A 23415-nucleotide genomic window follows, 5' to 3' on the forward strand; every position below is an offset into this window, starting at 1 on the left:
CTCGAGAACAGCGTGACAAACTTTTCGAGAAAATGAAAATTACATTTTCCAGAGAGACCCAATTCACGCTAAGTTTTCGCCATTCCGAGAAAATAACCTGTACACACTGGAAACTATTAATGCGACGTAATCTCTAATGATAAATCGATACGCGTGTCATTTTTAGCAGGCAAACGCCTCTGCATCAAACTAGAAAAAAGCACACAACAAGAACGTTGTTTCTATCGAGTGCCGCGAAGGAGCTGGGGGGTGGAAAGAAAAAAAAGCAGCTCCGCTCGACATTTTATACCGCGTCAGTTTAAGAAACTTTGCATTTTTCCGCGTAAGAAAGCAGCGCGAGACTGGCAATCTGCAGAACTGCAAAACGGGGCCGTGTCGGCTGAAGAAGGAGCGAGAAGAAGGAAAAAGCAGTAAGTAAAGCCGGTGCGTTCTCCCGAGGGACTCTCTTGCGCGCGCGAGGAGTTTGAAAGTTTGGACACGCTTTCCGTGTTAGAACAAGTACAAGTCCTCGGGAGTAAGGAGAGCTGGAGAAAGGGGCCAGGCGAAAAATGGAAAACCGGCGAGAGAGCAATGGTCAGTTCGATAGTACGAGAATCGCTGTGATCTTGTTACACGATTGCAAAAGTGCCTACCTCATTACACGCTTTATACAGTGCCACACATACGAGAAGGCGTCGTAGTACGCGTGCGCGAGCTGGCGTTATTACGTAGCAGCCGGGAAAGTACAGGCGACGCGCGCGTAAGAAAAGCCAGCGGGGCAAAAAAATAGAAAGAGGAAAAGTTTGTGTACTGTCACCGCCCTCGATGAGTCACCCCTATATCGATTGCCGCGCGCCATCGCGCCGAGGCTGAGCTGTACTCACGGAGGAAACTTTCCGTGCACTATACATGCGCCTCTTTTTTTCCTCATCGTCGCCGCTATACCGCTCTATACTTCCACGTGAAATTTCACGCTGGACACCGAAAAGCCAGCTGCCTCGTATGTCAATTTGAACGAACACACCTACGGCTATTACGCTCATTATTCATGCGCCGCAGGCTCGTTTGGTAAACACACTGACGCGAGCTTTCTTCTGTGCAATCGCGCGCGTGTGAGCTGTTTTCGCAGCGTGTGTGTGTGTGTGTGTGTGTTTTCGACAAACATCGAGGAGTAGTAGGGAGGAGAGATTAGTGTAGTCGTTTGTTTTTGTCGCTGATAATATATAGGACAGATGCGATAACGCGAACGAGTGTGCGTAATTAGTTTTATTGTGTGGAGAGAATCGTTAATAATTTATAGAGCCGAGGGTCTTTTAGACGCTCGCGATAACGCGGATTAATCAGCATAGCATGGAAATGAATTATCGCAGTACAGTTTGTTATTCCGTTATTCGTGTGGATTAGCGTTGCTACGTAAACACACACACACACACACACACACACACACACATACAGCGTGATTGATTTCGTCGTCAATGCGCGAGAACAATTCAATCGAGTATATATCGAACTATTAAATTTGTATTAGCGCGCGATTTCCTAACGAGTCAGCGGTAATTACGAAATACACTGCGGAATATACACCAGTTCGTGCGACCGCATTATCTATATAAGCCCATTAAACCGCTTTATATATTCTCCTGCCTTTTCAGTCTCGTATCGAATCATTTAAACACACACACGCGAAATGTTCGAGCCATCAAGTCTATATACGTTATTCTACCGCCGCCACGGCGACTTCCTCGTTTCATTACCGCGAATTTCCCTCCGCGAAGCAAATTAACGACCCGATATTACAGTCTTTGCCCAGCAATTATACACTCGCGGGGCAGTAAAATTTCGGAACAATCTCGGAGCACTGCGCTATAGCTCTAAAGCTCGCCGCCGCGTTGTCGCAGAGTACACAAACTTGCGGGCCATCGAAAGAATCTATACTCCTGCAGCGGCAGCGGCGACTCGTAAATATTTACGAGCACCAATAACCATTGAACCATCGCGTTTTTTCGCCAGGCCGATCGATGCGCTGCCTTATTAATCGCGATGAGGAAAAGGCTGCACGCCAAGTATGTACGTATACAGACCATCTCGCCGGAGTATATACGAGAGAGAAAAGCTCGCGCGCAGAAGCCGATGAACCCGCGGCGCCGCTGAATTATACTGCCGAGGGAGATCGTGCAGTCGCCCGACGCTCTGGCGCCACACGCAACGACTTAAACGCTCCGACTCGCGAACGACCGGTAGCTATATATGTGTGTGCGCGTGTGTGTGTGTGTGTGTGTTCTGGCTGTAAGGCCAGAAGCGAGCTCGCGAGCGAAGCGTGTCTCGGCTCGCTTTTGTTCGATGTACGGACTGAGAATACGTTTTGTAAGTGAGGTCTAGGATTTTTTTCTTACGCGGGGCTGTTTGTTCGTTTTTGCCCGTGAGTTTGGGGTATATTGGTGTGAAATAAAGAAAAAGGGTTTTACGAGGAGGTCATTGCGTCTATTACACTTAATGGGGAGTCTGCCCGGCACGAGCTGTTTCTACTTAAATGATGGATTAGCATACTGGTTTGAAGCGCTTTAATTACGTTCGTAAAAGTTTACGAACTGCATTATTGTTATTTTGGTACACGGATGATTAAAATTCATAAGCCGAAAGATAGCAGACGATGCATTAAGCCTCTTGATCGCGTACACGACTCCCTCGAAAATCCGAACTCCATGCAATCATATGATAATGATTAAACTTCGCTCCGCCATCAACCATTGTACTCCACATAAAGCCCTAGAATTTCAAGATTTCACAGTATTTTTTCACAGACTCGTTCTCTCGCAGTTTAATTCTCCCGACAAGCTCCTCTTAGTATATACATATACCAAGAATACATCAGCTCCTTCTTCCTTCGTTAAACTCTTTTTCCTCCTTCACAGCCCTGCTGTCCCAGAAGTCATAAGTATGACCCGGCTAATCTCCATACAGAATGTCCCTACTCTTCTACATTGCAGTTCGTCCGCTTTTTTGCCGCGTCGTTATCGAAATTAGCCTCGCGCGCGCGCTCTCCTTGCAGATTTAAGACGAATTTAACGAGCGAGATAAGGACGAGGCAAAAACGAATCCGCTGGCTTGCATTATGTAGCGACTTGGAAATTTGAATACCTCCTACTTATGGGCCGAGAGATTATAATGGTTCTATCGGCACCGCTATGCACCGCGTGCAGCTTACACGTTCGGGCTGATGTATTTACGTGGATTAAAAAATTCACGTAAGTCGGATCAGCGAAATTCAATTGAATCGCATGGAAGGTTCGCTCAAAGCCTTGATGAAACTGAAATTGAATTAAAGAAGACAAGGGAGAGAGAGAGAGAGAGAGAGAGAGAGAGAGCCAGCGAGGACGGCAGCGCATCGGAATCCAGGTATTCTTGTAGATTACAAACATTTTCTAATTTCTCTTACATTGCGAAGAGACGAGCTCAGAAAGAGAGAGGGAGAGAGAGAGAGAGAGAGAGAGAGAGAGAGAGAGAGAGAGAGAGAGCAGGAAAGCTGGAAGAAAATCTCCTTAAGCTCGACACTGCGGCTTCTTTTCTCAGTGCCGCTCGCGTTAATCCGCTTACGCTCGCGTTTAACCTGTGCGCGAGAGAAACGCCGCGGCAACAAAGAGACGCAAGGGAAGAGAACGAAAAATGTCGCACAAAGAGAGCCGGCAGCACTTTGTTTCGCTGAAACATTGTTTAATACCGTGTGTCGTTCTCGACTCTCTTCGCCTGCAGTGGACGTAATTTTTCGCGCTGCAGCGCAAAGTTTTCTCGCGGCGCTCTTAATTAACTCGCGCGCGGCGGACATTGTTATTGCGAGAAGATTCGTTGCGCTTGATGGTGCAAACGGAAAGACGTTCGCGTATTTTCGTGCCGCGAGCGAAACTGCAAACTCGATTCCTCCAGTTTGTTGGATATATTTGTCTTGAAGTATAAAAATTCTCTTCTGGGAGTCTGTGTGTAACTTGCCGGAATAAATTGACGTATACGTAACGGAAAAGCTCGACTTCGCTACTTTAATACAGCGAAACGCAGCTGGTGAATTATAGAAGCGGGGAGTTGTAAAGTATATTCAAAAGTATATTCTAACAACGTTGATTATGTTTGCGTTATAGACGGAGGCGATTCATCTGCGATGGTAATCATAACGCTGCATGTCGGTTTAACGGGTTAATTAAACGGTTCCGTCGAACTTTGGACCAGTCGATTTCACATAATTAATAGTGTTATGATTGAAAAGTTGAAGCGGAGCGAGATTGACGCCTCTGCACTAAAGTAGGTGTTACAAAAACCTTCTGAAATTTATCAAAAGCAGAAATCGATAACGAATAAATCAAACCTCACCGAGATCCCTCAGCTGATAGATCGAGAGTAAGAAACAAAAAAAAGGGAAAAAATATGAGCTGTCCCGTCATACAAGCGACCCCTATCTTTCTTATCTTCACGTGGGAGAGCCGACGCACTGTATTGTGTTCGGCCTAAGTAATACTCCTATGGAAATTGAATCATCCAAGCTCGAAGCCCTCGACGATAATTCATCCGTCAAGATTTCTCCATCCAGTATAAATCCTTCCTACTCCCACGCAGCTACCCTGTCCTGATTAATACATCCCGTCGGCCGAAGCGAGCTGCAGCGAAGTCCGCAACAAGCCGAATCGGAATCCCCGTTGCATCACACACTATACCCACTTCCTCGCGCTATTTATCCGTGTCTTTTTCAAGCTCGGCCTTTGTATAGAAAACGACCACCTCGTGCGCGCAGCCTCTGCGCCTGATCGATAGTTCAAGGATAGAGGAGAACAGGCGGCACGGCGGCTTATTCGCGAATGAAACATTGACATGCGGAGCGCGGCCGTATACTGCATCGATTGCCGGCCGGAGAGAGAGAGAGAGAGAGAGAGAGAGAGAGAGAGAGAGAGAGAGAGAGAGAGAGAGAGTACAATATAAACGCAGTGACTTTCTGGCCGAGTGCAATCTCTGGAGAATCTGTTTCGAGCTGCGCCCGTGCGCGCATGAAAATTGCAAACAACCGCTCATTATAAAGGGCGTCGTCGTTTTACGGCCCTATACGCACGTGTACATGCGGCTTTTCGGACATGCGCTGCCGCGATCCTTATTTCTTCCCCCTTTAATTAATACGTCTGCGCGAATTACCAAGGGCTCGTTATGAATTATTACTTCCACGCGGTAGAGTAATGAGTTTTATTCCCGCGGTGTGCCATTGCACTTTTTGATGTTGAAATATCGCGCGCAACTATAACAAAAGCAACGCTGCGCGTTTCATCGGAGTGCAATCACGGCTGGAAATTCGCAAATTCAACGTAGAATATGAGCAAACAGTCGGAAATCGCTAATAAATTTTCGATAAGCGTGGCGCGCGCGCGCGCACAACGAAGGCTTTTAACTTCATTGCCAGTCTCGGCGTTAATCAGTTCTCCGATAAACCGAAATAAATTCGACACGAAGAGAGAGAGAGAGAGAGAGAGAGAGAGAGAGAGAGAGAGAGAGAGAGAGAGAGAGAGAGAGAGAGAAAGCTCTGGCGTAGTTCGGCCGCTAATTACGGGGCATAAATTGGCGCGCGCGGCATAAAGTTTCATCGGCGAGCTGCTGCCCATCGGAAACGCTGAATCGCGCCGCAACTTGCCGCGTACACAAGAGCTGGGAATATTTTTTTTCAGCTGGAGGCTTTTTCCATCAGGTGTTGACCGGGGGATTTGCGTCCGCGGGTTGTTATATGAAAATTTCGACCGCGCGCGCGCGCGAGAGAGAGAGAGAGAGAGAGAGCGAGAGGGAGAGAGAGAGAGAGAGAGAGCTGGCTTTCTATATGCGCCGGGCAAATGAACGCATTCACAATGCGCGCGGACTGGGGATCGATTGGGGGATATGTTCGCGTGGCGTGTGATGAAAATACCGCGCTGGAAAACTTATTGATGTCGCCGGTATAAGGAGATTAGTTGCGCGATATGTATACGCGCTGTATGGAATAAGCTGTGAATCGATTGTCACGGGGGCTTAACAAATAAGCGGTCAAAGGGCTGATTGGCTTTGAAATTCGATTGCAAATTTCGCTGCACCAGGAATATCGAGTTTGCTTTTAGGAGATATTTCTGCGGGTGATTAAAAAAATGGCTATGAGACACTGCTGCATGTTCTATCTTCAAACGCTAAAAACTGCAAAAACGCTTTCATTACACGTAAAACCCATCATTATACCTTCTCTCTCGAGACGACGCGTCGATGAGATCAACGCGACCAACGAGTCTCTCTAATTTCCACGAAAGCTCGCAGCGCACTCATTGCCGCGCGCGCGACGACTCGGCCTCGTTAGATTCGCATTTAGATTACAGCGAGTAACGCGTATAATGGGCCAAGTTGAGCCGCGACTAGGCTGCAGCTGATAAAGTCGAGCTATAACTCAGCGACGGCGGCGGCGGCAGCTTTCGCGGAGGAATACAAGTCACTGATGCGTAATCGCGACGCGGCTAACAAGCTGTAAACGCGCGCACGCGAATACGGCTTCGATAGACTCGCGAGTCTTGGAAAAAGCGCGCGTGTGTGCACTGTGTTATAACCCGTGATTTATGGGGTGTGCGCGGAGAGCTCGTCCTCGAGGGTGTTGTTCCGCGCGGCTGGCGTTTTAGGGTGCAGCGCCTTTACGAGCTGTTGCTGCGCGCGGCGTTGCGTTTCTTCATTAGGCTGCGTGCATGCGAGGATGAATATGTTTACCATATTGTTTGCCCGCGCGAAGGGTGTGCGGTGCTAGCTCGAAATCAAAATGGAGATTTTGTGGTAGCCGGACTGCGGAATCAGTGTTCGGAGTTTAATTGCGATTTTTCATTCGACGCCGGGCTGTACCGATGATCGTTGCTTTTAGATCGAGGTATTACAGTGGATGAACATCGAGCAGGATGTTCAATTTAGCTTCTTAAATTAAATACACGTCGCGCGCATATTTGAAACGGTCACGCTCGTACAGAGCTGTCTCTCATAATGGTATAGCGTTAAATTTTCACAGCAGCCGACGGATGATTTTTATAGATTCAAGAGCTTCCAAGAAAGTCCGCTTTTTCAAATCGGCGCAGAGAACAGCGACATCAAACAGTCGTAAAAAGATGCATTTGCATATTATATACGATAGCGGCGCGTCGCGCGCGTGCATATATAATATAACGAGGCATTTCGCTCACTCGGTCGCGTTCCACTCCGGCGGATAAGCGTATTTTATTCCGTTTTATCAGGCTCTGCCTCTCGTACGCGTGCAGCGTCGACTGGTGAAGGCTTCTTTTTTCAATCTTTTTTACTATCGCACGCACGCGCTCGTACAACCGCAACCGCACGCATCTGCAGCAGCGTATAAATGTTTTTACGAGCATATGCCAGTCGAGCTTTTATGGTTCGAGAGCCTATACAGGATTCGGTAATTTATAATCGACGACATTCACTTCTCGCTGCGTTGACACAACCAGCCCTGATGTTGCAACATTTACTATGTAACCTACTCCAATCTAATCGAAACTACCTCTAATTCGTTCTCGGACACCGTATACTTTTTTACGCACACCCGAGCTCTCGTTCATTTCGCCAGACGAACTGCCAATCAAACTCCCGAAACACGCGCAATCCGCGTTAAAAGCACCGTATAATCCACGCGTAAAGCACGAGTATACGTCCACCAGCGGCGCAGGGATAGTATACGGGCGTTTCGAAAAATCGTTCGTCGCCTTGTTGATTCAGCGCAGTAGAACTGGGCACACACTCACACACACCGGTATACACGCCGGTATACACGCACTCGTAGCGGGCCGCGAGTGTAAAGACCGGCACCGAGAGAGTGACCGGCGAGCCAGTAGCGCAAGATGAAGTGCCCCTCGTAAAAGCGCGACGCGAGGGATATATAGAGACGAGAAGCGGAAAAGCAGCGCAGTACGCGACGTCGCGACGGTTAACCGGATTAGCCGCACGAGAGAGAGAGAGAGAGAGAGAGAGAGAGAGAGAGCGGACCGGCTAAGTGCCAAACTTTCGAGCGACGAGGGTTGAGTCTCGGCTTTGCCGGCTGGGGATAAATTTTTCGAACTTCCGCGAGCGACGACCGGCAGTTGGAAGCAGGAAAAGTGCGGTCGCATCGGTCGCGGAAATTATTGGTTTATGGAAAGAGAATCACAGCTTTTCCTCTGTGTACGTACCAAATCATCGCGACGGAGGGAGTCAACATGCGCGGCTACGATATTGATATACTTTACGCGGTGGCGGTAAAACAAAAAAGCGCTTAAGCAATACGAGCCGAACGTGCTGGAGGGAATATTGCCCGGACGACTACTGCAGCGAAGAGCGATTCGATCTTGTAAACAGCCCAGGGTTTGCTCGGAAGATTGCCGCTTCTTAATAATTTTTCAATTTTAAAACGAAATGTCCCCAAGCACATCCCGTGATGAAAACGTCGTTGCTCTAATTACAGTGAAATTATATAAAATGTAAAAGCGTAATCTCCCGGGCAAGCGCGACATCAAAGGCGCAGTAGCATTTAGAAAAACATTTTCCGTCTCTGCGGAATCCCCGAGCAAAAGTGTACCGGGGAAATTCATTCCAAGCCGAGCGAGGCAGCCGACGGTGCGAGATCGGATGAAAATCAAATTATCCCTTAATTTAATTGATTTACAGTACAGCTGCTGCAGCGTCTTGATGAACAGCAGCGGCGCGCGGGAATGTGTCCGTCTCTCCTCGCTCGCAATACTGCCGAGACCGTTTCCTTCTTTTCTTCGTTTTTTTGCCGCGCTCGTGTAACGGGATCAAGGCACCCATCCGCACGTCCGGGGCTTCAAGTGGAACGCGTGGCTGCAACGCCGTATTTCGTTTCTCCCTCATTTTCTCCCTGCCAAATGCGGGTTTCTTGGAATGCGTGTCCGTCGATGTGAAAGCTCGCGAAGCCAATTATTACATGCGGTATAAAGCTGCGCAGAATATTTGCCCGATCATTTTCACCGAGCGTCCAACTTTTAACCGGCTGTCTATCACTACCTCCGTCGCGCTGCCTCTGCAGCTGAGTCTATTAGCTATATAGGTTGCGGATTCCTCCCTCCGCGCGCCACCCCCCGCAGCTTAGAAACAAGCTGGTTAATCTAGTTAGCGGCGATACCGAACCACTTTAATCCTGTATCGTTGCCTCCCTCCCTCTCTCCCTCACTCTACTACTATACAGATACACGTATAGTTCGCCTCTCGCCTCTCGCAAGTGTTCTCCTAATCGTTCGCTGAACTGACTTTCTCTCTCTCTCTCTCTCTCTCTCTCTCTCTCTCTCTCTCTCTTTCTCGCTCTCACCCGTTCTTATAAGCTCGGGGGATGAAGGTTTCAGCCGCGCGTCTGTCGCTCCTCTCAACTCGACGCGGAGGTAAATTAAAAAGTTCCGCGATTGATCGTCTAAACGCGAGATAGCGAGCTTCGCGCTACTACTGCTGCGCTCTCTGCTACTGCCAGGAGGAAAGAAGAAGGGATGAGCTTTCGCCGGGGAAATTGCTCCTGCTGAGCTGGTAATCGAGTACGGCAACTGCCTCGCCAGTTTTCTTGTTAGTCGTCGTCGGGCTAGAGAGCGGATTCCGTGTATAAGCCCCGCGTATACGTATAGTGTATAGATATAGAACATTTGACGCTGCGCGTCGTATCACGCTCTTCTCGGAAGGATTAATGGCGCGCGTGCACGTTGATAATTTTCGAGTAGTTCCTTCATCTGCGTATAATGTACAGCGCAGCAGTTTGCTGGAATATGCTTTATAATTTGTGTACTGAGTATTTTAATAATAACAATTAATGATATAATTATATTAACGAATCGCCCGCGATATTTTCACGTGGTAACGTATACGAGCACCGGATATTTTACGTTTAAATTTCAGCCCGGGGTATTAAATTTATGTATACATTTTATTTTTTGTTTTCAAACGCGGACGTACGCCGCTCGCGGTAAGCCGATTTTCCACTTTGGCACACGCACTAACACATGCGCGTGCTTTTTATATCCCCCTGTACGCCTTTGATTCGTTCGCGCGCGATTTCGTGGAAAATTGTCGGACTGGCGTTGTTGTGAGCGTCGGATTTTTTACACTAATTGTGCTTTTTCTTTCGATACGGCACAACAATGACGCTTCGAATGAACGAACTCTATGAGTGCCACGACTCGTGCATTTGTTTCATCGTTTAAAAATTAGGTAAACTGGTGCGGAACGAATTGAATTTTTCATCCTACATAAATTCCCAGTCGTCGGCGGACGAACAAAAGTCGATACTTTTACCTGCCTCGCGCAAAAAAAAACTCGCTCATAAACCCTACTCTATAAATAAACCAAGCAGTCTTCGTCAGGCGAAAAATTCAGCTCTCCTCTCTCCTTTGCCATTTCGGCGCGTCGCTCGCTAATTCGTACTGATGACGCGGCCCGAGTACCTATATGAGGTCATTTTCAAGAGTCCTCTATCTCTCTCTGGAGTGGCTTTTATTGGAGACGATAGGAGCCGTTTATCATTGCCGCCTCTTTCTCTCTCTTTCTCTCTGGCCGAGGCTCATCCGCGCCGTCGTACCGGGGGGAAAAAGCGCATTATCGGTCCTCCTCAACGCGACACGGGCTTCTCTCTTTTCCTATATACAATATAGTCTCTTTCTCTCTGGATATTTCACGAAGACGCGCGAGGCCCGCAAAGGCGAAAAACACGCCGGCCCTGTCGGCGAACGTGACGGATTGTATTTAATGTCTCTGCTCCTTGGAGTTATGGCGGGACAGGCGAGAATTTTTGCCTATAACGAAAAATAATGCCGAGAATCAGCGATACAGCCTTGAAGCGCTACTGGAGAAGAAAACAAGGAAGTAACAAGTTTCACGAGCAATTATCGCGTGAAGAGCGGCGAATGCGTTTACTTATTGTTCGCGAGAAAGAAAGAGCTAGCAAAATCTAAAGAGCAAAGAGAGAGAGAGAGAGAGAGAGAGAGAGAGAGAGAGACTCGCCCAGCGAGAGCCGAAAGTGAAATAAAGTAGAGGATATAAAGGGAAACGCGAAAAGCTGCGCAGAAATGGAACGGTGATAAAGACGCGCGCTGCGGAGGAAAGAGAAACACAGCGGTGGAAAGCCGCCGCCGCCGTCATGAGTGGACTGTTATAAGAGGCGCGAAAAGGGGGGAAAATAGCGAATTCGTATATTAAAGCTTGTGCACACTCGGCGCGCGAGAAAAAGGTCTGTGTGAAAACATGAAAATTTTACTCTCGCGCTCGCTGACACGCCTCCTCCGCCTACGCACACGAGATTTTAATTAAACTCGAAACGCATCGTACGCGCAGCTTGTTCCTTACGCGTAAAAGTCTTATCGCGCGCGTCTTTCTTTCTATTCGCTCTCGCGGAGCATAACCATAGCGTAGCCATTCATTTTTAAGAAGCTGCAACCGAGTTAATGTCTCCCCGGCCGAGAAGGCAGTCTTGATATCTCGGTTGAGTAGAGAGAAAGGAAAGAACGAAAGCGGCCCCGAAAGAAAACTGCAGCGCGAGAATAATAGAATGCATTATTCAAGGAAATAGGCAACAAGAGGATAAATACACTCGAGATAGCCGCCGCCGCCTCTGCCGACGGGAAAATGCACGGTCTAGAGAGTATTATAGCTGGGCAGGAGCTGCTGGGAGAAGGTGAGAGAGAAAATAAGAAAGAAAGGAAAACACACTAGTGCGCGTGCGATGAAGGAAGGGGCTAATGAAATAAAGCAAGGGAAACACAACATCGCAGCTAAGTAAGAGGCTCCGGGAAGAAAGTGCAGAGTCAGAGAGGGAAAGAGAGAGAGAGAGAGAGAGAGAGAGAGAGAGAGAGAGAGAGAGAGAGAGAGAGAGAGAGAGAGAGAGAGAGAGAGAGAGAGAGAGAGGGAAAGAAAGCCATAGGCAACGGGAAGTCGACGTGCTGGCCGGGATAAGGAAAAAAGCACTGGCTGGGAAAAATCAGGGAAGCGGAGGAAAACGAGCAAATAAAGTGGCGTCTTTTCGTTTTTAGTTTAGTGCAGCGCTCGCGTCAGTTAAGCTGCCTCGGAGCCGTTCTCTGCTCTCTCTCTCTCTCTCTCTCTCTCTCTCTCTCTCCGTATCCTATATATACAGCACAGGCGAATGTCAAACGCTAGCGAGAATGGATTCTTGATTAATACTCGGAAAACAATTCAACTTTTACGCTCGCCCGCCGTGGCTACTCCGAGAGAGAGAAAAAGAGTTCACAACCTCCTCGCGCTTTTGTTTCCGAGCATCGGAAACTCCACGCAACAACAGCTATAGCAATTACTCGCCTAAGAAGCGCTTCCCTCTCACGACCAAAACTCCTTCTCGCGCGCGATTACACCCGCTCAATAACGTCTTCATCTCACTCGCACTCGTGTAATATACAGAAGGGGATCGTTGAGCTTCCCCCCCCCCCATCCTCGTTTCCGCGCCTGTATCGTCGCGCGAATACTTCACTACTCGTCCCCTCCTCGCGAGCAGCTGACCTTGCGGAAGCGCTTCGTCTCCGCACAGGCTCGATCTCGCGCGCACGATAACGCGCCGTCGTATCTCAGGGAAGACGCGCGAGTATACATGTGCATAGTCTGTGGACGCGGCGGCGGGGGAATTCGAGATAATTAGAGTCCGAGAGAGTGAGCGAGCGAGTTTGTCGGGGGTGGAGCACTGGCGCCGCTTAGTTTTATGGGGGCGGAGGGACCGACGCGAAAATCTGCGTCGGCGAGGGACCGAAATTTGTGTCTTATTTGGGAACTGCTGCGCTGTCTCTCTCGCTGATCTTGCGAGCTTTCTTGCGTGCGCTGTACCGCAGACTCGGCGGTTTGTCGGAGTTATTTTCTTTTTGCGGGGGCGGAAAATAATTTTCAGCGCTTTCTATTTTTCATTGCGTTCATCGTTGCGATGTATATGTAAAGCTGAGCTAAAAACAAATCGCCCCGCGTTTTTCTCGTCCCGTGGAAACTAATATAGCTCTAATCGAGCTGATATCAATATATCGCGCGCGAGCTACTATTATAGATAGCTCTCAATGATGCCCCCACTCGAATCCAAAGCTCCCTCAATTTAGCCGTAAAAGCACACGCAAAAAGCCGATTTCCCTACTCACACACGGTCGAGCCTCGTGTGCATCGGCGATAATTTATTTTTAGCCCTGTACACGGTGACTCACATGCGATCCGTATCTCCCCTTTTCTTATCTACGTCCGAAGACTCGCACATATAAAACGAAACTCTTGCAGTACGGCTGTGTATACACGCGCAGAAGCATATTCCGCACATAAAAACCAATCCCAGGCGCGAATCTCACGGCTAATTTCACTTTGCAGTTTTCCGCTCGCTCGCCCCGACAAAGGCTCTCTCTCTCTCTCTCTCACCTACATTTTCGCGTGCTGCAGTTTATCACGGAAGGAGGCGAGAACGACTTTCGCAGTTGGCGAAATTCACGAGTCTCTGGAGGCTGTGCAGGAGAGGGAAAGAGCGAGAGAACTGGTCGCCGCGCGTAGATGGAGAGTGCAGCGAACGACGGAGATAGAGCAAGATGGAGTGAAAAAGGGGGAAATAGAAAAATTGTTTTGTGGAGAAACATCTCGCGCAGGATTGGCTCTTTTTCCACGCCGCGCGAGCTCGCGGGGGAGATAAAGTTGACCGGTGAAATTATGTCTCTTAACTTTTGCGCGGACGATGATTTGCTTATAGCTGTGTGTAGTGTGCGGGTATTTTTATAGGGATATCAGGTTTTCTTTGACGCGTCGAGCGGATACGTTTCAATTCGAAGTTGGAAACATTTATAAAATTTGACAATTGAAAAATAGATGGATAGCGCGACGTGCCTGGCGGGACATGATTGTTACTACTTGATCTCCATATACTAGTTTATACGACTATTCCGCAAAAGTTCGACACGTGTTTCTAAACCCCGAGCGCATAAGCGTAAAAACCGGCCGAACCGGGAATTTCCGGCGCCAGCTGCTATACACACTACCACATACGTATACGACACGACGACGACGCCGAGAAATAAAGCGCGAGAAACATCCTAAAGACGGGAAAGTATGCAGCTTGCAAGCGCTAGCTCTGGCGCCAGAGTCAGCCGCGGGTTTATGCATCACGCTCTCTCGCCAGCCGACATATAAAAGGGAAGAAAAGTACGTATACACATATACACTGCGCAGTCATGCGCCACGCGGTTTATATAATACAAAACGCGGGGGCGTCATACTCGCGGAAACTTTACGCCCGCGGAGACGAAGATACGAGCGGCCAAAAAGCCGGCGAATGTCGCGCCGCAGTGGGTGTACATTCGGAGCTTTTTCGTCTCTCCAGCCCGCATTCTTATACCGCATCTATACATATACAGAGCTTCAAGCGCGAGCGTCGGGTCCAAAGAGGATCAGAGCGAGGAAATCTTGGGGCGCCTCGTAAAAATTGATGGCCTGTGGCGCCGAGAGGTGAAAGAGAAGAACGGCCGCGTGTTGATGTCTTGATACGAAGGTGGGATTCACGGATATATTGATATTTACTGCCTCCGCGCGTGGTTAATTAACGGGGCGGATGCATTCGTTTTAATCAAGCTCGAATTTTAAATGGCTTTTTTAATCAAGCCGGCGGAGCTTTTTTGCTGCGACTTTTTGGCGAGCGAGAAATTTTCTGATAGAATGTTTGTTCTCCCAAGGAGATCTAACATGGAGTGATTGGCGCGTTCGGAGGTACGATATTTGTTTAGGACATGACGGAAAGAAAGGAAGAGGCGTATAGCGAGCAGGACTTATTTGCGAGAGCGCAGAGTCAATCCTCTTTAGAAAAGTTCTATCCGCAGACTGAGTAAATTCCCTTTAAATGATTTCCCAGTGTGCAATAACGGAATACAAATACACGGACGGATGAGCTTTCAGCGCGAATATCACAAGGTATGGACTATGTTTTAAAAATTGTACAACCAGGCTCACGATGCATTTCACATAAACCGAGGATAATATTCAGTTCTTCTTCAAAGAGGTGCACGTTCACATCGCGATCGCCCGTAATAACTCGGCAACCTATATAAGCAGTCATGAAAGTCCAAGAAAACTGCGCTGCAGCAGTCTCTCGGCGAAAGGCTTCATCTTTTATTCGTTTGCTTTACGAGCTCTCCCGCTCGGCGCGATCTCAAATCTGCCTCGGAAGAAAATTCGCCGATCGGCCTTCCGCACAGCCTGCTGCAGCTAACGGATTCAGCTATAGGAATGTGAAATTTACAGTGGAAGTTGGCTCGGCGAAGCAATCTACGACTATGTCGTGGAAATATTCGCGATCGCTCCCATAGAAAACGAACGCTTAACTCACCGGGCCGAGCGAGTCTATGGATGTAAGGGATCCTCGTCCTCGAGGACTGCAGTGGTAGGGAAAATGAAGAAGAGGACGGCAAGGAGAGTAGAAAGAAAGATTGGAAAAACAGAGAGAGGGAGAGAGGAATGCGAGATGAGAAAGGGAGTCGCAGAGGCGCTCTCGGCTCTCCTCGGCCGGTAATGAAGTTTCCTCGAGAGGAATAGCCGCTCGGTCTTTCATCCCAAACACGTCCCCTTTCCAATCTTGTAATCCAGCCGTGACGCGCTCGCGCGTGCAGGAGAACAGAGCGACGAGAGATGAGAGCCGTGTTCTGGCCAGTATACGGATAGGGAGCTGCCGGTGATGCTGCTGGGCACGAAAAGGGGATCGAGCTTATGCGCCGATGAGCCAGAGAGAGAGAGAGAGAGAGAGAGAGAGAGAGAGAGAGAGAGAGAGAGAGAGAGAGAGAGAGAGGGAGGGAGGCTTATTTAGCCCGCATATCTAAGATGTGTTTTCTCCTTTTCTGATGTCTGTCATTTCCTAGAGATGAGCCTCTGATTTCTATGCAGAAAGAAATCCGAGCGATAAATTCAAAAGGAAACTATACCTATAATACACGCTATGCGATGGAGTTATAATCTAAGCGATCTGAAAGAAGGCGAACGATCTGATTATACAACGGTTCACACTCCTTTCACAGGCTATAGAGCCAAAAGGTCTAACACGATGTTCGCAGTCCATTCCATCTCCTTATTCCATTCTCTCTTCGCTCTCTCCTCCGACCGGCTCCCCATCTCGAGCCCCTGTATTTCTCTCTCTTTTCCGTTCTCAATTTGCCTCTCGGTCCGCTCTCCCTCCTCTCGCTCCTCCGCTCGCCTATACATAGTCTCTGTCGTCGTCGACCCTCCTGCAGACTCGAAGATTCTAGAGAGAGAGAGAGAGAGAGAGAGAGAGAGAGAGAGAGAGAGAGAGAGAGAGAGAGAGAGAGAGAGAGGGAGAGAGAGAGAGAGAGAGCCCATGAATTCGGCGCCAGGATATCATTTGCAGAATATTTTCTCGTGGCGATATCAGCTTGTTCCGGAAATGACTTCGTCTCGTTTTCAAATTTCTCGCGAGGGAAAAAAAGAGAGGGAGACAATGCTGCTGCTACGTTCGAGGAGAAACATCGCCGTTATTACCCACGGGCATCGTGCGAGAGAGGAGAGAGCGTGTAATCAGCTCGCTGCTGCAGCTCTCTCTGGGTGTGTGTGTGTACAGGATGTTTTTGAACTTTTTTCTCTCTCTTTCTGCTCGACGCTGGCGAATTGGCGATAAACGAGCGATAAAATTAGCCCCGAATTCGGCTCTCTAATTCGGGTTTCTCTTATCGCGCTTCGGCTCGGCTGTTTCGGAGAGTGATTCTTCCGTGCTTTATTCAGAGATACGTTTATTAGCGATCATTTTGTAATATTCGTTCACAAGGTCGGATCCTCACCAGATCACGCGTATATCGATCCACGAGGTAATTATTTGACGTCGCGTTAATATAGTCGCTCGATCTTGTCTCATTACCGGCCGCGTGTGTACATCTGCGCGATTTATCAAGCTTGATTACTCCCTCGGTTAATGCGATCCAGGGCAGACACGAGAGATCTGATATATTGAAATGTAATATTGATATAATCCAGCGAGTTTACCGTACGAGTGCGGCTTTCATACGCGTGCGCTAAAAGCCTTCGTATTTAACGACGAGACTGCATTAATTAACGTCGCGCGTGAAGCTTTACACATATGAGCACGCTTAGAATGACTGAAACTGCCAGCGCAGCGCGCGGCGAGAACGCGATCGGCAAAATTAATCCTGTGTCTCGCGATTTATGAGCCGAATTTTCATTGTTTCTTTTACAATGGACAATATTTTCCTCTATCCTGTGCAATAGCAGCGATGCTAATTTATCATCATTAAAACGACGTCGCGCGCCGCGGGCCGGCTTCGGCGCAGTGATAAAAACGGCTCTCAATTAAAACTTGCCGGCTAGCTCGAATAATTAATATAACGTGCACGGCGTATATAGTCCCCTCCCCCTTCTCTATCTCTCTCGCTATATTATTTACGAACTTCATTAACTGTAGATCCCGCCAAACTACCCACATAAATTACGATAGATACAAGACTTGCAGGCCCGCAATCTAAGTTGGAAAACTTGTAACTGCCACGGCGACTCTATACGTATATAACACGTACGCTCTCTCTCTCTCTCTCTCTCTCTCTCTCTCTCTCTCTCTCTATCGCCAAAACTCTCTCTCGCCCCTAAGGCGCGAAAAATCAAAAATTCCCGCCGCGCGCTACACAAAAGAGAATTACAAGTTGCGCGCCTCCGGAGGAGCCGTCTCGTCTTACGCGGTCACGCAGCGTCTCGAGCCAATTACGCGACGCGCGTAACGAGACTCGACGATGACGCCAGGCACCGATGATGCCGAATAACGCGGTGGAACGTGCGTGTGTACGCGCTGTCTCGCTGCTGTGTGTGAGTGTGGGGGTGTACACGTATACGTACGAGCGCCGGAGTAAATAAGAGCCGACGTGAAATACGAGGCGCGGGGTATCGTTTAAAGTCCTCCGACGCGCAGTTCCCTGCTGAGGAGCTTAGGCGAAAGTTCGTTGGCTCGCGCGAGCGAAATATTAGTGTGGCAATAACAGTATTTCTTGCGATATTAGCTACGCAAGAAGAGACAGCGGGTGGGCTTGTTAGACTTTTCCACAGTGTCTGCGGAAGAGCGGACATATGTTGGCTGTGTCACTCGCTCATTCTTTCGCACATTTTCGTTTTTAGAGTACTGATTTGAGCACTGGATTCCTCTCTTTTCCTCGAAAAAGGCTTAACGACGACGATGTAAAAGCGAATCGAGTGTACCCGTGTAATAGGATTGTTCCCCCGATCGACCGGTTTAATCGACTTTCGGATCTACTGCAGCAGCCGTTCTCGTGATTCGCGCAAAGCCAAAGTTTAGACACAAATAGAGAACACGTTCCGCGTAAGTATTATGTAAACTCGTCGGATAGATCGGATTTGCAGAAGATCCAAGCGAGCTGAACTGGGTCAAAACGAACGACGAGTTCGCATTTTTAACGACTCCGCTGTAGGGTGAAAATTGATTTATCGGATTTCATATCGGAAAGCTGTTTAATCGTAACTCTCTCGAGTTTTCGCTAATTCTTATCAAAACCTTTCTTTAACAGCGAATCTAATTGTCGGTACGTTATTTGAACTGGATTACCGAGAGTCGTTGAAAATTTAAAGCGACCGACGATTCAAAAATTAAAAGTCAGTTTCAACAAAAGTAGAGCTTTATAACGTAGCTCTCAAACACAGCTCGATCAGAAATAAACCCACTTTCGCATTCAATTCCTGATGCACCTTTTCCGAGTTAGCGCTGGCGAGAGCAATAAAAATCAAATCAATAAAGCCTCCCCTCGACATTCCCGCGAGATAAATTCGTAGAGACGCGCGCGCTCGGAGGATTTTTTCCTCTCAATAACGCGCGTTATACATCCGAGGAAAACTATCCATTGCCTCCCTATATACATGCATGCAACGTTCGCCGCGCTGCACAGGCAAGAGCCGCGGAAAATTTGCTCAGCACTCGAAAGCGCGTTACGCGCAGCGAAGCGCGTCAAGCGAAATCAAATTCTCGTCAGCGATGCGCGCGCGAGCTTGCGAATTTGCAAGAGAGTGGCAGCAGTCCCTGTGTGATGTGTGTGCATAACTCTAAAGGTTTTCGAGTGCGCGAGAGCAGCTTGCGCGCGCCGGTCTCTGCGGTCGGCACTCTGTAGCCCCGGTGCTTTATTATGGCTTGTACCTTACTTTGGAGTAGTGCCTCTCTCGTCTACCCATCCAGCCGTGGCTAATTTATCGTTACGTTTCCGCGAAGCGAGTAACGGCGTAAAAGTCACACGAGTGTCCGATTGTACTCGGACAAGCTCTACTCTGTGATAAGTTCGGTCATCGTGACTCTCCGCTGCCGACAGTCGAAAACTTGACCCGAATACCAGCGGAGCGCGCGACGATTGCTCAAACCGAGTGCGCGGAATTTCCAATTTCCATACGGCCAACAATCGCGCGAACACGGGGAAAACAGCGGCAGCTGCGGAGTGAATTCTCTCACTCTCTCGCGTGTGCGCGGGTAGAGAGTTGGGTATAAAACGGCCGAGAAGAGTCGGTCCGTCTTGCGCGCGAGAGCGTAAATTAAACGCCCGAGAGCCAGCCGCGTCGTAGGTTCTCTCAGTCGAAATTTGCTACACACCCGTATATATACAGGATAAGAGGTGCAAGAAAGGCGGCAGCGGCGGCGGCGTTTGAGACGAACGAGCTACTTGAGATGCATCTCGAATGAGATCGCGGACTTTGCTTCTCTCTCTCTCCCTCTCTCTCTCTCTCTCTCTCTCTCTCTCTCTCTCTCTCTCTCTGTGTCTCGCGGCTTTTCTTCTGGGATTAATATACCTTTTCCCGGCGCCAACTGTAAAAAGCGCGACGCCAAGTTTCTCGCGCGCTCTCTGGCGAGCCGGAAAATTTCTCTTCATAAAATTTTACACGCAAGCTTTCTCGCGCGAGCGCTATGCTCTCCTTGTTTTTAGCTCTTCTTTATTCCTGTAGCTGCACTTTCTTTCGAGGCCGTTTTCTCCGCCCGGAATTGCTCGTCGGCTGCTACTCTCTCTCTCCCTTTATTTCTTACTTTCTTACGACTTTTCAGTTTTGATTTGTTTCTTTTGTAATTGGATACGTATTATACGTACGGCTTTCACAATCGCGCTGGGGATCTCGTTTCGCCGGTTTATGTTAATCGGCCTCGGATATGATTTCAAGTTTAAAACCCGGGTTTGGTCAGACGTGAAAAAGCTCCGGTTCAAAATGCTGTGCATATTATCAGCATTGTTCGCTTGCGACGAAAAGCTGCCGACTTATTGGGTTATCTGAATTTTTCAGAATCCAATGAAACGGGCTTTGTTTGAAAAAACGTCACAATGCGCGAGAGAGCGTGACCCGAATAAAAAATTCTTTTTCAAAACAATGCCCCGCTCGCGGTTTTTCCTTTGTGTCTCTCAACGAGTCACACGTGAATATTTCTCAAAATGCTCGAATCATCCTCGTACCGCACATAAACGCTCGCTCCTACACAATACAAATCGACGCTCGCCGCAGAAAAAGCATGTTCCTGCTTCTAATAAAAGGCAAACACGGCTTAATAAAACTCTAATGGAAAGTAAATATCAGCCCTGCGGCAGCCAATAATCTACGTATCTATCCGCGCGGTAGTGCACAAATGAAAAAAACGAATAATCCCTTCGCTCTTTTTTTACATGTAGTACACACAGGGCTAATAAAGTACGACTCTCGTATCGCTACGAGCGTGAGTTTTCCCCATAACCCCGGAAAATTCGGAATATGCACAGCGCGCGAGGCTATAACGTATACAAGCTCTCCGCGCACACAGTTGTAATATCAAGGGTATAAAAATCTGACACCGCATATTTGTTCGAAAACGTCGCTGCAGCGTGCAGGTAGTAGGTCGAAGGTCGTGACGGTCTGCGTTTGCGCGATGTGTACACACGGCGGCAGTAGTGTAGCTGCAGCCATCGTATACGGCGCGAGCGACATTATCGGTTTCGCATCAAGGCTACTTTAGCGTCCGCGCGACGTAGCTCCTTATACGCGGCTGGATTTTTTTTCTCCACCTTTTCCGCGTGTAATGCGCCGCTTTTTCCCGCGCCGAGTTCTATTTTCGAGGTAGTTATATAGAGGAAAACACGCCCTGAATCAATTATCCGTATGGATTATGAATATGAGCTAGCTGAAGCTGGAAAAGCTCACGCGCGACAGAAAGAATCCGAGCTTTTGTTTCAAAAATTCGAAAAGCCCGCGGCAGCTCTTTTATTCTACTACTCCCACAGCTGCGGCGGCAGGCATCGGCCAATCCGAATTAAGTACGCCTCTCTCTCTCGCGGTGTTCTATTCTTCTTTTTTCTCCCTTTCTTTGCTCGCCGGCGGCAGCAGCTCCTTTCCTGCACAATTAATAGAGCCACTCCTTAACATGCGGCCGCTATGCCAGTCTCTCCCTTTCGCGCTCATGCATAATGCATGCGCTGTGCACAGCAATATGTCGTCGACCCTCCGTTCCCTCTGTTACACTCTCCGCGCGCGTCTTGGCCAGCTCTCTCTCTCCTCTCTCTCTCTCTCTCTCTCTCTCTCTCTCTCGAGCGGCGATGCGCGGCCCCTTTCGTTTTATGAATTTTTCCTACCGCGCAGGGATATGGCTTATATACTGTGCGCTTATAAGTGGGGCAGGATTGCCGATTTCGAGTATTTCTTTTTCAATCTTTGCGTAATTGTACGCTAGCCTGCGACGACGAATCGCTTTGTCCTCATATTGCCTTGATTCTGCTGTATACAAAATTATTCCACTGTAGCACGCTCGCGTTCTTTATAAAACTGAATGTCTTCTTGAGAAAGCACGCTCCCAGCAACGAGACGTGATTCGTGTGTCTAAGGAAAGAACTTTTTACCGAAAAGTTCACCAGCATCCGCGCATTAGCCTCACGTCAGTGTTGTCTAACACGGTTATCCTCTTTCGCGCCCTAAAATTTCATCCTCTCTCTGCCCTCCCATGATTTCATTTCTCCTTCAATGTACCGTCGCGCGTATAGCCGTTTACCTTCGTTTATGACTTATTTATGACTTCACGTCACTCAGCCCTCTCTCCCCTCGGAGAGCAGCAATAATCGCAATTTTCGACGCGCGAGAGCTCGGAAAACGTTGCGGTACAAAACACGTCTATTGCCATTCGACCTCCGACACGCGTTGCTCGCGCAAAGCCAAGATAGAGCGAAATTGAATTCGACGAGATATAATATTTCCCCCCCGCACGCCAAAACAAATATGGCAGGAGAAGGAGAGAACTTGATGAAAATTCTGGCGGAAAAGTTGTCGGAAAAAAGTCCCGCACACGAAAGTAGGCTAGCGTCCAGAAGAGAGCAAAGCGAAGGGAAGAGGAAGAGAGCTGAAGGCCGGCATTGGCTCGCGCGCAGTCTTTACACGCCTCCAGCCATTGGCTTCTCTCCTCGGAGCTGGCGGAGGAAAAAAAGAAGAATTTACGGCAAATTGTTTTAGCCGGCCGCGTGCCACCTGGTGCCCTCGCCGAAATATCGGTTTCCGTACACAGTCGCCTGTGCACCTATGTATGTATGTAACACAGCGGCGAGTGCTCAGCTGAGTTTCCGCGGGGCTGAAACGTTAAAATAAGAAACCTCGATCCGCCCGGCCCCTGCTGCAGCGGCGCTCGTCTTTTACATCGCCGCGGGAGTTTTTAATTGAGGCTATCTTGCTCCGTATTATACCGTACGTCGATATTTAATGTCTTTTCTTTTCGTTCCTCGTTCGACTTCGAGCTCGTTCGGGGCAGCGCATTATGTGGGAAATTAGTGCCGAGATGATATCGCTGTTTGAGTTTGTCGGGGGGGATTCCGCGCGGCGATAAAAAATGAATCCATAGAGGGCTTTACTCTCGTGTTTTTTATCGCGGAAATTGAAAATTGTAATGAGTTTCGGGGAGACACGTGCACGAGAAACTTTATAAAAAAAAAATAACCTGGGTATTATATGATATTGAATTCTACGTAATGAATCCCTGCTAAATTATTGGATTCAAACGCACCGTGTGTTTGTGTAAATAAATAGTCTGCAATAACGCGAATACGTGTATGCACACGCTTCGCCGCAAGCCCCTGCAGGCTGCTGTATCAATAACGCATTAAGAGAATGCACCGGCGGTTGTAACATTATTTTAATGCGTCTGATTGATTGCGCATCATCCCTCTCAGCTCTGTTAATTATACACCAGTCAGTCACGCGCGCAGAAACAAAAAACGGTGCATTAACCAACGCCATTAAAACCCTTCCGCTCGATTGAAGCCCCGAGAGTAAAATATCACTGGCATGTATAACTGCAAAACGTTATGCATTTTCTCTTCAACACTCGCATACATCCTCTTATATAGATCCGTCACATCTGGCAATCATACGCGTAATCTCCGAAAGTTATCAAATCTCCCGTGCGCGTAAAGTCGCCAATTCTCT

At 48.4% G+C, this 23415-nt stretch overlaps 1 protein-coding gene across 11 annotated transcripts in view; it reads right to left on the minus strand.

Moving 5' to 3' along the window:
• Positions 1–23415, minus strand: part of LOC100120281 (protein Fe65 homolog) — an 84269-nt gene that overhangs the window by 29185 nt on the left and 31669 nt on the right. The gene's annotated exons all lie outside the window — the stretch shown is intronic.

The sequence above is a fragment of the Nasonia vitripennis genome, chromosome 2 (genome assembly GCF_009193385.2).
Source record: "Nasonia vitripennis strain AsymCx chromosome 2, Nvit_psr_1.1, whole genome shotgun sequence".
Taxonomy (NCBI): domain Eukaryota; kingdom Metazoa; phylum Arthropoda; class Insecta; order Hymenoptera; family Pteromalidae; genus Nasonia; species Nasonia vitripennis.